Source organism: Photinus pyralis, unplaced genomic scaffold (assembly GCF_008802855.1).
Source record: "Photinus pyralis isolate 1611_PpyrPB1 unplaced genomic scaffold, Ppyr1.3 Ppyr1.4_LG10, whole genome shotgun sequence".
Taxonomy (NCBI): Eukaryota; Metazoa; Arthropoda; class Insecta; order Coleoptera; family Lampyridae; genus Photinus; species Photinus pyralis.
Window position 1 is genome coordinate 2,449,897 of NW_022170250.1, and position 13,498 is coordinate 2,463,394.

Sequence of the window (13,498 nt, forward strand, 5' to 3'; positions counted from 1 at the left end):
AAATTTTTTTCCGGGTCGATCTGAGACAATTTTTTTTTTCGGGCCTCAAAAAAAAGCAGTGTATAACCTTGCATTTTACCAAAAATCGACTACACCAAAATTTTTCGGGAAAATACTTTTTCTTATTAATTTTGGTGCGTAAAATCCAAAACAATTCGTACTTTTACGATTCGACTTCTCAATCAAGGGTTATAGACTAGAAACCAATTTCGACAGAAAATTCAAAGGGCTGTAACTTTTGAACTAGTAGCCCAATCTTGGAAGAACTGTTTGAAATTATGGATTCCACAGGCCACATTCTATAAGAACATTTTTTTCCGGGTCGATCTGAGACAATTTTTTTTTTCGGGCCTCAAAAAAAAGCAGTGTATAACCTTCCTTTTTTACCAAAAATCGACTACACCAAAATTTCTCGGGAAAAGACTTTTTCTTATTAATTTTGGTGCGTAGAATCCAAAACAATTCGTACTTTTTCGATCAGACTTCTCAATCAAAAGTTAAAGACTAGAAACCAATTTCGAAAGAAAATTCAAAGGGCTGTAACTTTTGAACTAGTAGCCCAATCTTGGAACTGTTTGAAATTATGGATTCCACAGGCCACATTCTATAAGAAAATTTTTTTCCAGGTCGATCTGAGACAATTTTTTTTTCGGGCCTCAAAAAAAAGCAGTGTATAACCTTCCTTTTTTACCAAAAATCGACTACACCAAAATTTCTCGGGAAAAGACTTTTTCTTATTTATTTTGGTGCGTAGAATCCAAACAATTCGTACTTTTTCGATTAGACTTCTTAATCAAAAGTTGTAGACTAGAAACCAATTTCGAAAAAAAATTCAAAGGGCTGTAACTTTTGAACTAGTAGCCCAATCTTGGAACTGTTTAAAATTATGGATTCTACAGGCCACATTCTATAAGAAAATTTTTTTCCGGATCGATCTGAGACAATCTTTTTTCGGGCTTCAAAAAAAGGCAGTGTATAACCTTCCTTTTTTATCAAAAATCGACTGTACCAAAATTTCTCGGGAAAATACTTTTTCTTATTAATTTTGGTGCGTAGAATCCAAAACAATTCGTACTTTTTCAATCAGGCTTCTCAATCAAAAGTTATAGACTAGAAACCTCGCTAGAAACCAATTTCGACAGAAAATTCAAAGGGCAGTAACTTTTGAACTAGTAGCCCAATCTTCAAACTGTTTGAAATTATGGATTCTACGGGCCAAATTCTATAAGAAAATGTTTGTTCCCGGTCGATTTCAGACAATTTTGTTCCAGCCTCAAAAAAACGCAGTACTTTTAAGTTATTCAAATATTTGAGAACAATTTAGAAATGTTTAGGGAAAGTTTCCATTGTCACAAAATCCAATATAAAAATCCGATACAACTGAATACCGAACGATCCTTGAGTGAAACTTTTTGACTCGATAGTCTAGTAACTTAAAAACAATAGGGACATTTTACCATGTAACCTTTCACTATACATCAACTTCGTATTCGTGTGACTGACTGACAAACGAACAAATTTTCGTACGAATTCTAATCCACTGTGACCGCGGCCTTAGAGTTTGTTGTCTGTGCGCTGCTCAACTCAAATAACAATTAAGACACGACTGTCATAAGTTACGTCTTCCGCGTCTCAAAGTACCTTGGTCATTTTCCTTAAAGACCATCCATCAACATGAAACGATCATCACCCAAAATCTTGAACTTAAACTCAAAGAAGAAATAAGGCGAAGCGCACAATAAAGTTCAATTCAAAACACTTTTTAAGAGAAATCAGTCACGTATGCTGCAAATGTGCACCCAGTAAACGGAAAACAAATGGATCGCTAAAACTGATTAACAAATTTCATATAAGCTCATAAATATTTGTTATAAATTTGTACGTAGTATTTCCCATTACGTAAATTTAAACTCTTTATAGACTACAGTGCGGCATTGGTTGAATCCGAGACGCATTTTTCATTCCCCACAGTCTCGCAGGGTTTCAGTATTTATAAATTCATTAAATTTTGTAATTAAGTAACCATTTTGTAAGTACAGCGCCATTGTGTTTGTAAATCAACGGAGACTTTAATCGACCTTTTTTTATTCGTTATTTCAATTTTGTTGTTAATTCGGTCGGTAAAGCAACGTTGGGGGTTTACAAAGTATATATAAAAACATTTATTTATTAATGAATGTATAAAGCGACATCGCTTGTGTAACACTCATTAAGCGTTAAATGTTTACAGATAAAACCGTTATAATGATAAATAAATCAGGGCTACACAAACAAATGGAAGTGGTACATTACATACATATAGGTACTTGAATAGGGCGTTTGTCCTGTTTCACCGCCACTATCAAAATGGCGTAGGTACTTTCCACACAAGTCTGTTCGAAATGGATCATCGATGTGCTTTTGTGTGTTTCAGGTAAACGTCGGTAAGCATACCTAATAATATGTAATGGTAGTAAACGGCAAACTTTGCAACTATCTTGCTAAACAAATCACGTAGGAACTATGTACGCATTGTGCAAATTCACTTCGCTATAAAACATCCTAATAGCTTATAAACTTTACCTAAACTTATTCACCGAGACACTTAATTATGCGACATCCGGTTCCGAAGCAGATATTTTATTTTTATACGCCTCATTTGCGAAGGCATAAGTTTCGATTTAGGGGTGGCGGCCGAGGTGGCGGCCACCCAAACACTACAATCAAAGTTAGTGGCTACAATTGTTTTTAAAAAGTACACATATTGCGATATAAGTAGTCACCCATTCTTTAATTTATGGTACAATTAATTAGCTTGAAAAATTGTAACTCGGACGAAGGGATCGTTTTTTTAGCGAAACTGCGATTTTGAAATTTTTATAGCCGCATTCGTATTTTAGTGTCTCGTATGTAATTTAGCAATTCTAATTTAATTAAAAACCCTAAATTAAAAAGGGCATTCCAAAACTTTTAAGATAAATTGCAAATATAATGACATTATTACACTGTAAGCGATTTTGAGTAACTATCCCAAATTCGGCGCACATTCACTTTCCACAACAATCTCATATATTTCAGTAAAAAGAAATTGTGACACGACAATTCGAAAGCTCGATTAACGCGATTATAAATTATTTGTTGTAATTGCAGCGCGTTATTAATATTATGACGTGGGCAGTTCCACATTTCTGTTATCTTTCCAAATTGCACAACTAGTTTGCCGAGCTTCTTCCAAACTTGGATGAACTTCAGACAATTTCAGATATCACGTTTGACTCAAATTAATTTTGGATTTAGTACGCGAGTTAAATTACTGGCACGTTATTTCATGTAAATGGGATGAATACTATGAATTATATTTACATGAAGTTATTAACTCCCGAGATAATATTATACTCTCAGATGTAGACTTCAGAAAGGAAAACCGCTAAACGTTGCTTTCTAGGCTAAATAAAACTTGAAACGCACCCTCGGTATATACGGTAGGATAGATCGAACAGTATTTTTCTCAAAGGAAAGCTGTCCATGAACTGCTCCCGCAAGATACTATCGTTTGGATCGCTTCTTCCATAAAGTGCAGTGCAACCATCGTCGATTATGGTAGCAATTAACTGTAAGCTCGCATACGGACTAGAGTACACCTTTTTTTAGCACTTAATCCTATAAAAGCAATGGTAAATTTCAGCTTACTGGCCACTGCATCCGGAAGGGCTCAACAAGTGAAACAAGTTTAAAAAGTCATTTTTAAAAATGACGAGGGCGTATTTCCTCCTAATAATATTAATGCTAGGACCAGGAAAAAATACCGGAAGCCCGAGATCCTTACCCCATTCTCTTTCAAATGAGCCTCCTATCGTCGAAGTCTATACAGTTTAATGAAAAATAGTGGAGCGTATACAAATACAAAAATTTTTGAAATGGGCAGTAGTTTTACTTTTATTCGAAGTGTCTACATATGAAACTTTTTCTAAATGCTTTCGTAAATAGCATTGCGCATTGTCTACATTAGAAATTTCATTGAATATTTTCATAAATAAAACATACAGCATGCGTAAGCAGCAATTTTGAAACCGGTATTAGTTTTAGTTTCATTCAAGGTGAGAAAATTGCCATTGCGCATGCGCAAAACCAAATTTTTAAACTGGTGTTAGATTTGTTTGTTTCCTATGTATTAAATTTCATTTAAATGCTCCAGTAAATAAGAAAGTTGGCATTGCGCATGCGCAAAACAACATTTTGAAAACGTCGTTAATTTTACTTATATTCGTAGTGTTTACAAATAAAGTTTCATTTAAATGTCTTCATATATAAAAGAAGTTAGCATTTCACACGCATTGATCCAAATTTTTGACACTGGGCATGCGCAAAACCCAAAAATATCGGTATGCACGGAATCCTTGGACCAAGCCCTTTCAAATGAGCCCTATACCGCTCAAATCGGTTCAGTGGTGTAAGGAGTACGTGTGACGGACGGGTGGACGGACGACAAAGTGCAGCCAATGGCGGTTTTTCACTTTGCTTTCCATCAGATCCCCATCATCCCAGAGGATATTCCAAAGACTGCAGTTACAACGCCGTTTGGGCTCTCCGAATTCGTCCGATCGTCTAAGGGCCAACGCAACACACCTCAGTCCCTGTTGCGCGACCTAGAGCCTATTCTGAAGACGTTATTGATACGAGCAACACCAGCAACATCTCCGAAAGCTCTTCTAGGTCCTTTGCCAATCCATCTTCGGATCAACCCGGAGTAGTGTGCCTTGGGAAAAGACGAAGGGTACTCTGTGTTGGCTGACGGTTTTCAAGTCCCACCAAACAAAGTCCAGGCCTGCCCGATGAACCTTTGATCACATCTACGTATCAATCCCCCCCCCCCACCATCACTGTGTCAAAACTTTCAATACTGACAGTGATAGACCCCTTGTCAGACCAACAGGTTATCATAGTCACTAAAGCACTGCTGGACAGGTGTATCAGTCCATACGGTACTGCACTCGGCATCACGTCGGATCAGGGACCTCAATTTGGGTCTGCCCTGTTCATGGAAATTAACAAGTTGCTCGGTATCACCAGAATAGGCCCTACGCCCTACCATCCCCAATCAAATGGTATGGTGGAGCACGCGCGCCAAACGTTGACAGCTGCTCTCATGTGCGACCCAGGAACACCGTGGACCGATCGCCTGCCCTTAGCCCTCCTAGATCTGCGTAGGGCTTTCAAAGAAGATTTGCAAGCTTCTTCAGCGCAGATTGTTGTATGGGACGATTTCTTCACCATCTTGAGCTACACAGAAACTTGCCCTACGACTATTGCGGAAGGGTTCCGTCGAATAGCAAATACCATCAAATCGGGGACGAAGACAACCGACTGGAGGAACTCTAAGGTAGGAATTCGCGACAGGTAGAGGGCAAATTGGAAGGGCAATCTCATATAGGAGTCGAGCCCAGGCAAGGTCTAAAATAATGGTTTTTACTCTTTGGGGGAAAATACTCTTTGGGGGAAAACGTTCATATAATTATTCTAAGCGCCGTCCGTGAAGTTGGAGTGTCGACTTGAAAGGAATTAAGTTCCAAGTATCTCATAATTTTGTGCTAATTTGTGCTGCTGATTTAAAATCTTGTGCGCTCATCAGGTTAATGAGTAATTCAATTTTTTCTGATGACAGTTCAACTTAACGCTGGAGTATCAACAGATATTTTCAAAATTTTCTTTTACTATAATTATGTGCTCATTTTGTGATAATATGTGCTGCTAATTTAAAATTTTGTACTCATCACGTTAATGAGTAATTCATTTTTTTTCTGATCACGCTCACTAATTTGGTCTCATTTTGTGCTAATTTTTTCTGCCAATTTACAATTTTGTGCGAGTTACGGTAGAATTTCAATTTTTTTGGGATGTGCCGCCAGCTTCTCACTGTAGTGTCAACATATATATTTTAAACATTTCATTTTATTCACGTTTTGTGCTAATTTGTCCTGTTAATTTAAAGGCTTGTACCCATCCCGGCAATGGGCAATTCAAATTTTTCGCATGACTCGCTTGAGCTAGGTGGATATAATTGCGATCGCCGTTTTGTGGAAAAAATTTCATCAAATGTTGATATTTTAGTTTTTCGAGAGCATCACGTTCATGCCTTTATACACCGATTTGTACGGATGATCCGTGGTTGAGTCAAAATTTTGCTTTTGCTAGTGTAAAGTCATTATTATTGATTCTGATTGAGTATTAATTACGGTTATAGTATAGGATTTACCTGATTAGCATCGGCCATTCACTATCCCTCTTTTCTGTTTGTTTGTGTTGTTATCTGTTACAGATAAGGCAGAAACGCGCCGTGACTTTAGGAGCCAGTTTGAAGACATTATTATTATATTACGGCTTATGGATAATCCGGGCGGCTCCACTATTTATTTTTTTTACTCCGGATCCGTTTAATATAGAGCCACAAAATTTCATTGAGAGCTTGTCAATAGTGCATGTAATTAAATTATGGTATTTGTAATTTTTTAATAACACTGGAAATAATTACTTTAAGGTTTAAAGTCTTTGAAGATAAAACCACGATAGTAAATCCGTCTTCTTCTTTCTTTACACCATCATATTCCTTTTTCTAAGAACGATATCGTTACAATTATTCCGGTGTCTTAAACTAGAATGATATGGGCTTCCAACTAATATAAGATAACTAACAGAACTAATCTGGTATTAGTGCAGTTGTAACACTCCCCTTCAAAATCGCGCATTAATTATCCGCGCAGAGTAAAATTCATTACGCGAGAAACTTTTTTGTTTTTTCTAGAATTTCGAATGAATTGTGGCCAAAGGACACAAAAATGTTTTTCAGACGGAATTCTTAAGAAATGGTTTTCTATTTCCTTTTGTCAGCAGTTTTAGTTAATAGAGCGACTTCACGAACACTAAAACGCGCAAAGGGAATTATTATTTTTCAAATAATTATTATTAATCGATTTTCAAATGGTGTCTCTAAGATTTAAATAACCATTAAGCTTACAAAACTTAATATATTATATACAGGGTTAGTCAAAAGTATGGAATATATCTTATACCTTCATTAATACGAATTGTACAGTAAAATATTTTACCTATTAGTATGAAAGTGAAATGAGAAATTTGTCCGTATACATAACTCAATCAGACATTATTTTGAAAGCAAAATAATTGAATAAATGGATCCTGCTTGTTATCGTCGGAAATGTGGTTTTTTTCTCTTTCCGGCTATATAAAAATAGTCATTTCATTAATAATTAAATGATTTAAGTTCTACCTAAATACAACGCAATCACTTACTTTTTTAAACCTTCACAATTCCGAAAGAAATGCCCCATAGCTCGGAGTTTAATTTAGAAACGTCGACAACAGAAAAATATGCCGTTACATTTATAAATTAACGACAACCCAACTTAATTAAACTCAAGAAATTCGACTACGATTTATGCAAAATATCACAAGCTTAGGCTTCCCCCCGCATACATATAAACAATGCTTTAAGCTTTATTTCAAACTGTAATACTGAATACACCATGAATAATGCGAGTGTATTGTGCACTTAATATGTAAAGTTTCAAGATTGTTTCCAACATTTTGCTTTGTAGTTTAAAGTGGGGTGTACAAATAGAATTAAACGAGGCCTACCAGTTTCAATTTGTTTAATCGAATTCAAAATTCGCGCATTTACTCTAGCAAGGCGATTATGAATGCTTCGCGCTCTTAATGTTGTAGGTCTTTTAAAACCAATCTCACAAGCATTAATGTTTCACTGTCGTAATCAGAAAATGGAAAGATGAGGACCCTCTCGCCACGCACAGACACAATCAGTTTATGAAGCGCTGGATTTTGATGCGGGTAAAAAGTTGGGATTTATTTAAAAAAAGGAGAACCTAAATCCTTCTGTGTACTTTAAATTGTTGCATCACATGAAATTGTATAGCGGTCGCGATTGTGGGTTGTATCGCTCGTAACCCTTATAAGATATATATGTAAAGGAATTTAGAATTAGCTAGAGTCGCGGTTGCGGTTCTAATAACGCCCGCTGTTGCAAACTTGTATACAGACGCAAGCTTCTTCTAAGCCTTTTGTGTATATTTTGAGACATTGTATTAATTCTAGCACATTATAATCATCTTTGTCCTCTAAAATTTTGCAATTAAGGAGGCGTATAACTTTAGACTTCCTCTTTTTTTTTTAAAGGTAGCAGGAATGTTTGGAGGAATTCGCTATATTACTAAATAAGAAACTTGAAAGGCACGAAGTTTTCCGGAAAAGCGTAAAGTTACGTAACGATTGGAAAAATTCTGTGTAATCCCGTTTTTGGCTTTAAAAAGCATCCATTGAGTGATAATTTTGATTTATTTCGGACAAACTTTGTGTAACATAAATTATATAAAGCCCTTAGTCATTAGTCTTTTGAATGTTTGGTAGTAAATATTATGAATAGATTCTGGAGCTATTTACGGACTGAAAACGTGCCATTTCCTCACCCCTGAAGATATGAAGTTCACCTCTTTCAAGAAAAAGCTGGTCATTTGTGCTTTAACTAATCTCATTTAATTCGGAATACTATAATCGTACGACTATCTGTAACGTTATTTGCTTACCGACTTGGATTCCCCTTACTCTGTGCTCTTATTTCAATTTGACGTTTTTCTTGATATTCTTTACACCATCTAGGTATTTTCTTCGTAATCCACTAGTTTAGGTGCAGTAGAGTTCTTTATTTTCTCGTTATTGGTTTATTTCACATAGTTATTTGCTTCGCCGACCGAGGTCGCGCAGTGTTTTCGATGGCATTTCTATTTCCTTTAAGCTCATCTTGCCCGCGCAATTGTACTTCTTCCATATTTCCATATTTATCTTTGGAATGGTGTCTATCTTTCTCTTTGATGTCTTGGTGGACCCATTGCGTCATTTTACGGATTAGTATTTGCATTTGAACAATTTCAGGTATCTTTGTTGCATTATTACGCAGCATTTTTCTTAAAACGCATGTTGATTTTTAGGGCTTTACCTTCGCTCAAGTTGAACCTTCACTCAAAGTTTTTGACTTTCCTTTTAAGTTTCTCATCGTTATTTCTTTTGGATTACTTTTTACGTTGACCCACTTGAATATTACGCATTACCCACGCATAGTCGCATTCTTGTTTGGACCTACCATTTTAGCAAGAGTGATGAACGACGCGTAAATGTTTCTAGATTACCAAATTCCTGACAACATCAACCATTCTACCAACATTAGCAACTAGTTCAAAATTTTTACTTATTTTGTTCCTGCATATTGTTTATTTAGATTTGTGTATAGTGTATTTAATTGTAGAAAGTAAAATTGCGTGTTAAAATATGGCAACATCTAGTCAAATTTTGTGTATCTTACAAAAGGTTTATTTAAGTGTATGCGATAAGAACTTTTGACATCAGGCGAAAGTTCTTAAGAACGAAAATGCACATCTGGCGCACCTTTCGTAATGGACGTGTGTTAAGAAGAATTGCGCGTCTCGCCAGAAAGAAGAAATTGGCGCTATCTACTCTAATTTTAATTGGCGCATTATTTGTAAATACTGGAAGGAGGAGATTTATTTTATTACGGATGTGGTGTTTCGTTAAAGACTGCAAGCAAAAGGCTGCATGGGAGCTGGTTTCGCGAAGGATTACGCTATATATTCGGGTTGTCCGCCTGATTTGATTAGTTGAAGACAAGGTTTGTTTTTATTATAATGTTTGTGTACAGAAGAAGGTTAACTGAATTTGATATAAAGTTATGAGAAGATCAACGCGTGAAAGTTGAAGTAAAGTAAGCAGTTTTAGTGCACCGTGATATCTTCTGCCAAGGTTGTCTTGTTATCAAAGTTAAAAGTTTGTACCGCCTGAATAGCCACCGGCAACTCGTCAATTCATTCATCGAGTTAATGTTGTTTGTCATCAAATCCGCCGCTGAATGACCAGATTATTTCGATCATAAAAAAAATTGTAAGTAATTTTAAGATTTTCTTATTTCATTTGTCCAACGTCCGCGTGCGAGGTAAATTTTCCCAGCAAGCTTTGTAACCTCTTTATTTCTGGAATTCTGTTTTATTTTTGATTTCATTTGCTTCGGAATAAATTTTTGCCATTGTCAATCAATTAATTGTGTGTTTATTCGAACACATTGTGCGATCCTTTCTTTCCCAGATGTGATGCTGTGCTATTTACCGCATGTAGTTGACCAACTCCTTTGCTTTTGCACATTATCTGATACCGAGGCCGTCAAACGAAAACGATTTTCTTTTTTATCTTACTTTGAGACAGAGACAGTGTTTTTTAGAGATGCAATTGGAGATTATTCTGATAGCAGCAAATATAAATGACAGACCGAATATAATTTACACAAATAGAAAAAGTGCATATCTCTTCACTCCATTTGTATATAAATCGAACTCGGCATAATATACTATCTCTCTGTGACAGATTTCCACAGAATTTGGTAGTAATTTCTCCCTTAACTGATTTAAAGCTACGGAGTTTACGACATAACTCAAACTCATGTAGATAGTGGGACCAATTCCTTCGTCACGCTATTAGTGACAAAATAATGTTCGGCATTCCTTTTCCCACCCATAAGAAGTCGATATTTCCAGTGCCATTGTGGCTCATTTCCTAACCTCTCGTAGTATATGACTTGAAAAATCAAATTCAAGTGAGGCGTTCTCGAAAACAAAGCTTCCGGATGTGATAATTATGCATACAACGCTGTTCATAAATGTAAATTTTTTAGAGACCGTCTAGTTGGAATAATAAATCGAGGTAGTGTATGTTTAGTACTAATATTTTCCTTTCTGACGGAAATAAAGGCCGACAAGTGAATATAACTTATTTATAGTTCAACTACATAAATCTTAATAAAAAGACTCATCATCGTTAACTTTAAGGATCTCCAGTAAAAGCTTCTCTCGTCTTTCTTGCTCGCTTATCGATTTCATTAATTTTAATAATTACAATTTATGAAGTAATGGAGAGTGCATCAATTAGGTAATGTGGAAAGGATAACTGTTGAAACTTCCCTGTTGTCACAAATTACATCACAACGTGATTATTTATATTTTGGGCATGAATATTTTACTGCAAACTTACCGTCAATCAACAGCTGACTTAATTTGTAATTTCCGAATTTGTGCATTACGTAAAATAATAAAATGTATGGAGGGGGTGATTTTAAGAAGGCGTAGAGAGATATAACGTGATTTTTTTTAGATTATTAGATACACAAATAAACATGGTGTAAGTCGTACGATATGTGAATTTATACTGGAATTGAAATATAGATATACTGTGGGTTAAACAGACGTTAGACGATATTTCAGCCCAAATCCCAAAAATAATGACGGTACATCCTGTATATGAGAATATTTCAATTTATTTTAAGTAAATCTGGGGGATTATTTGTGAAATAAGCACGGGATTGGTTCGTTTCGTTTGAATTTATATTTCAGTGTTTGTTTTTCCTTTTAGAATTGTTTGTAATTGCGTAGTTTTATCGCTTTTAAATTGTTCAATTTAGATACGTTGATTTAAGTTAGACACATCTGGTCGATTTGCGTATTTTTTAAAAGGTTTCTGATCCGTTTGCCATAAGGAGCAAAAGTTAATTAATTTCAAGGAAACACACATCTGGTACTGATAACGTAGACGCAGGTGTTACCAACGATTGCGTGTTTTTTGTTTAAAAGTCGGGACTTTTTAGCACGTTTCTCAATGTAATGGTCGACCGCTGGCGTGCGGGTAACATTTTCAAACAGATTTTGTAAACTTTTTTTTCTTTCAGAGATTTTATTTTAATTCTTTTGGAATAAGTTTTTGTTTTGTCAATCAATTAATTGTGCGTCGAATCTAAAGTGCCATCCAGATAGAGTTTTCATGTCACAAGTGCGAAGTAAATATTGGGCTTCCCCCCCCCCCCGCTTGGCTCTAAAGTTCAAAAAACAAATGGGTCTTCTTGAGAATCGGGACCAGCTTGCTTGACTTCATTCTTTCTGGATACACCCTGTATACTGAGCCTTGAGACTGCTTCCCAAATACTAGGTTGGTTCTTAACCAGGATTTTAACCACCACCGCAGGGAGGTTATCCGGCCAGGTACTTTATTTATCGGCAGTCCGTTAGCCCCAGCTACTATTTCACTCGCTCTGCAGGTTGGGTCAGGTATTCTGGGTTGCTCATCAAGCGGCCTCAAACGGTCGTGGATAGGGAAAATTTCCCTTACCGTAGCGTCGAAAGTTGCGTTATTCCATCCCACCACCACCGTTCTTGCCCTAATCTTACGCGTCACTATCTGGTAGCGTGTGTTTGAACCTCCTCCTTGTCGCAATGCAAGTCATACGTTGCTGCTGTCATCGGTCCACAGTTAGTACACCCCTGGCGACACGCCCTTCTTCCTCTGGGGCATCGCCAGATATACTCTCGAGGGCGTACATAACATGTCAGCCGTTTCGGAGGTTCTCCATCTCGAATCCTTGTTAGCTGGATCCCGCTTTTTGGTATTCCAGCCTCTAACCTTTGATCTCCCTGTACTTTATTGACCTCCTTCGAACAAAATATAACGGTGGTTACTTAGAGACTCGTCCTCTAAAACCTTCAAATCCTTCAAATGGTCCTTGTATCTATTAGTAACAAAGTCACTTCAATAACAATAACTGCATGTCTATGGGCATGTAGAAGGGAATTACTGCCCTGAAAACCACGCCACTTTGTCCATGGAGGCACTTCTGGGGCTACAGCCTTTACACTTAGCTGTGGAGGCAGAGGCTCGGAAGAGTTCCATGCGGCTAAACCATTGGGACGAGGTAGCCTTGGGCATAGGCGGATCTGGGAGGAAACCCTCAGATACGATCCCCTCCTCGCAAGAAGGGATGTGATCCGGACTATTCCACTAAGACCAAAGTGTTATAAAGTCATTCTCCCGGATAGGGACCAGTGGCTGAACTCGGATTGCCCGTTCCTCAAACCTGAGGGGCTCGTGTGGTTTACAGACAGGTCCCTAACAGAAAGGAGAACGGGCATGGGTATATAATATGGTGATCGGCCGAAAGTTAGCGTCAGCTTCTCCCTTGGTCAGCATAGCATCGTGTTTCAGGCCATCATGCCCTGTGCACGGGAGAGGGCCCTGTCAATAGACACGTTCCTATAGGCTACGGCGCTTGATTGCAGGCGAACTCTAGATAGTACCAGGTACCATCACACTGCAGAATAGGGGGCAACGAAAGGGCGGACAAGTTGGCGCGTGAAGGCATGGGGTCTTCGCCGGGCTCGAGCCTACCCTCGGGATTGCTCCCTCGGTTGTCAGGGCCAGGATTAAAGATTGGGTGACCAGTCAATTCCAGACTCAGACAGTGGCAACTACTCAACAAGTAACCGAACTCAGACAGTCCAAGGCCTTTTTAACAGCGCTCCTTGGTAAATCAGGGTCTTCTAAGCTTCTAAAACAATAGAAGCCAGATTAGGAAGATCAGGAAGATCATCGGTGTCTTGGCACT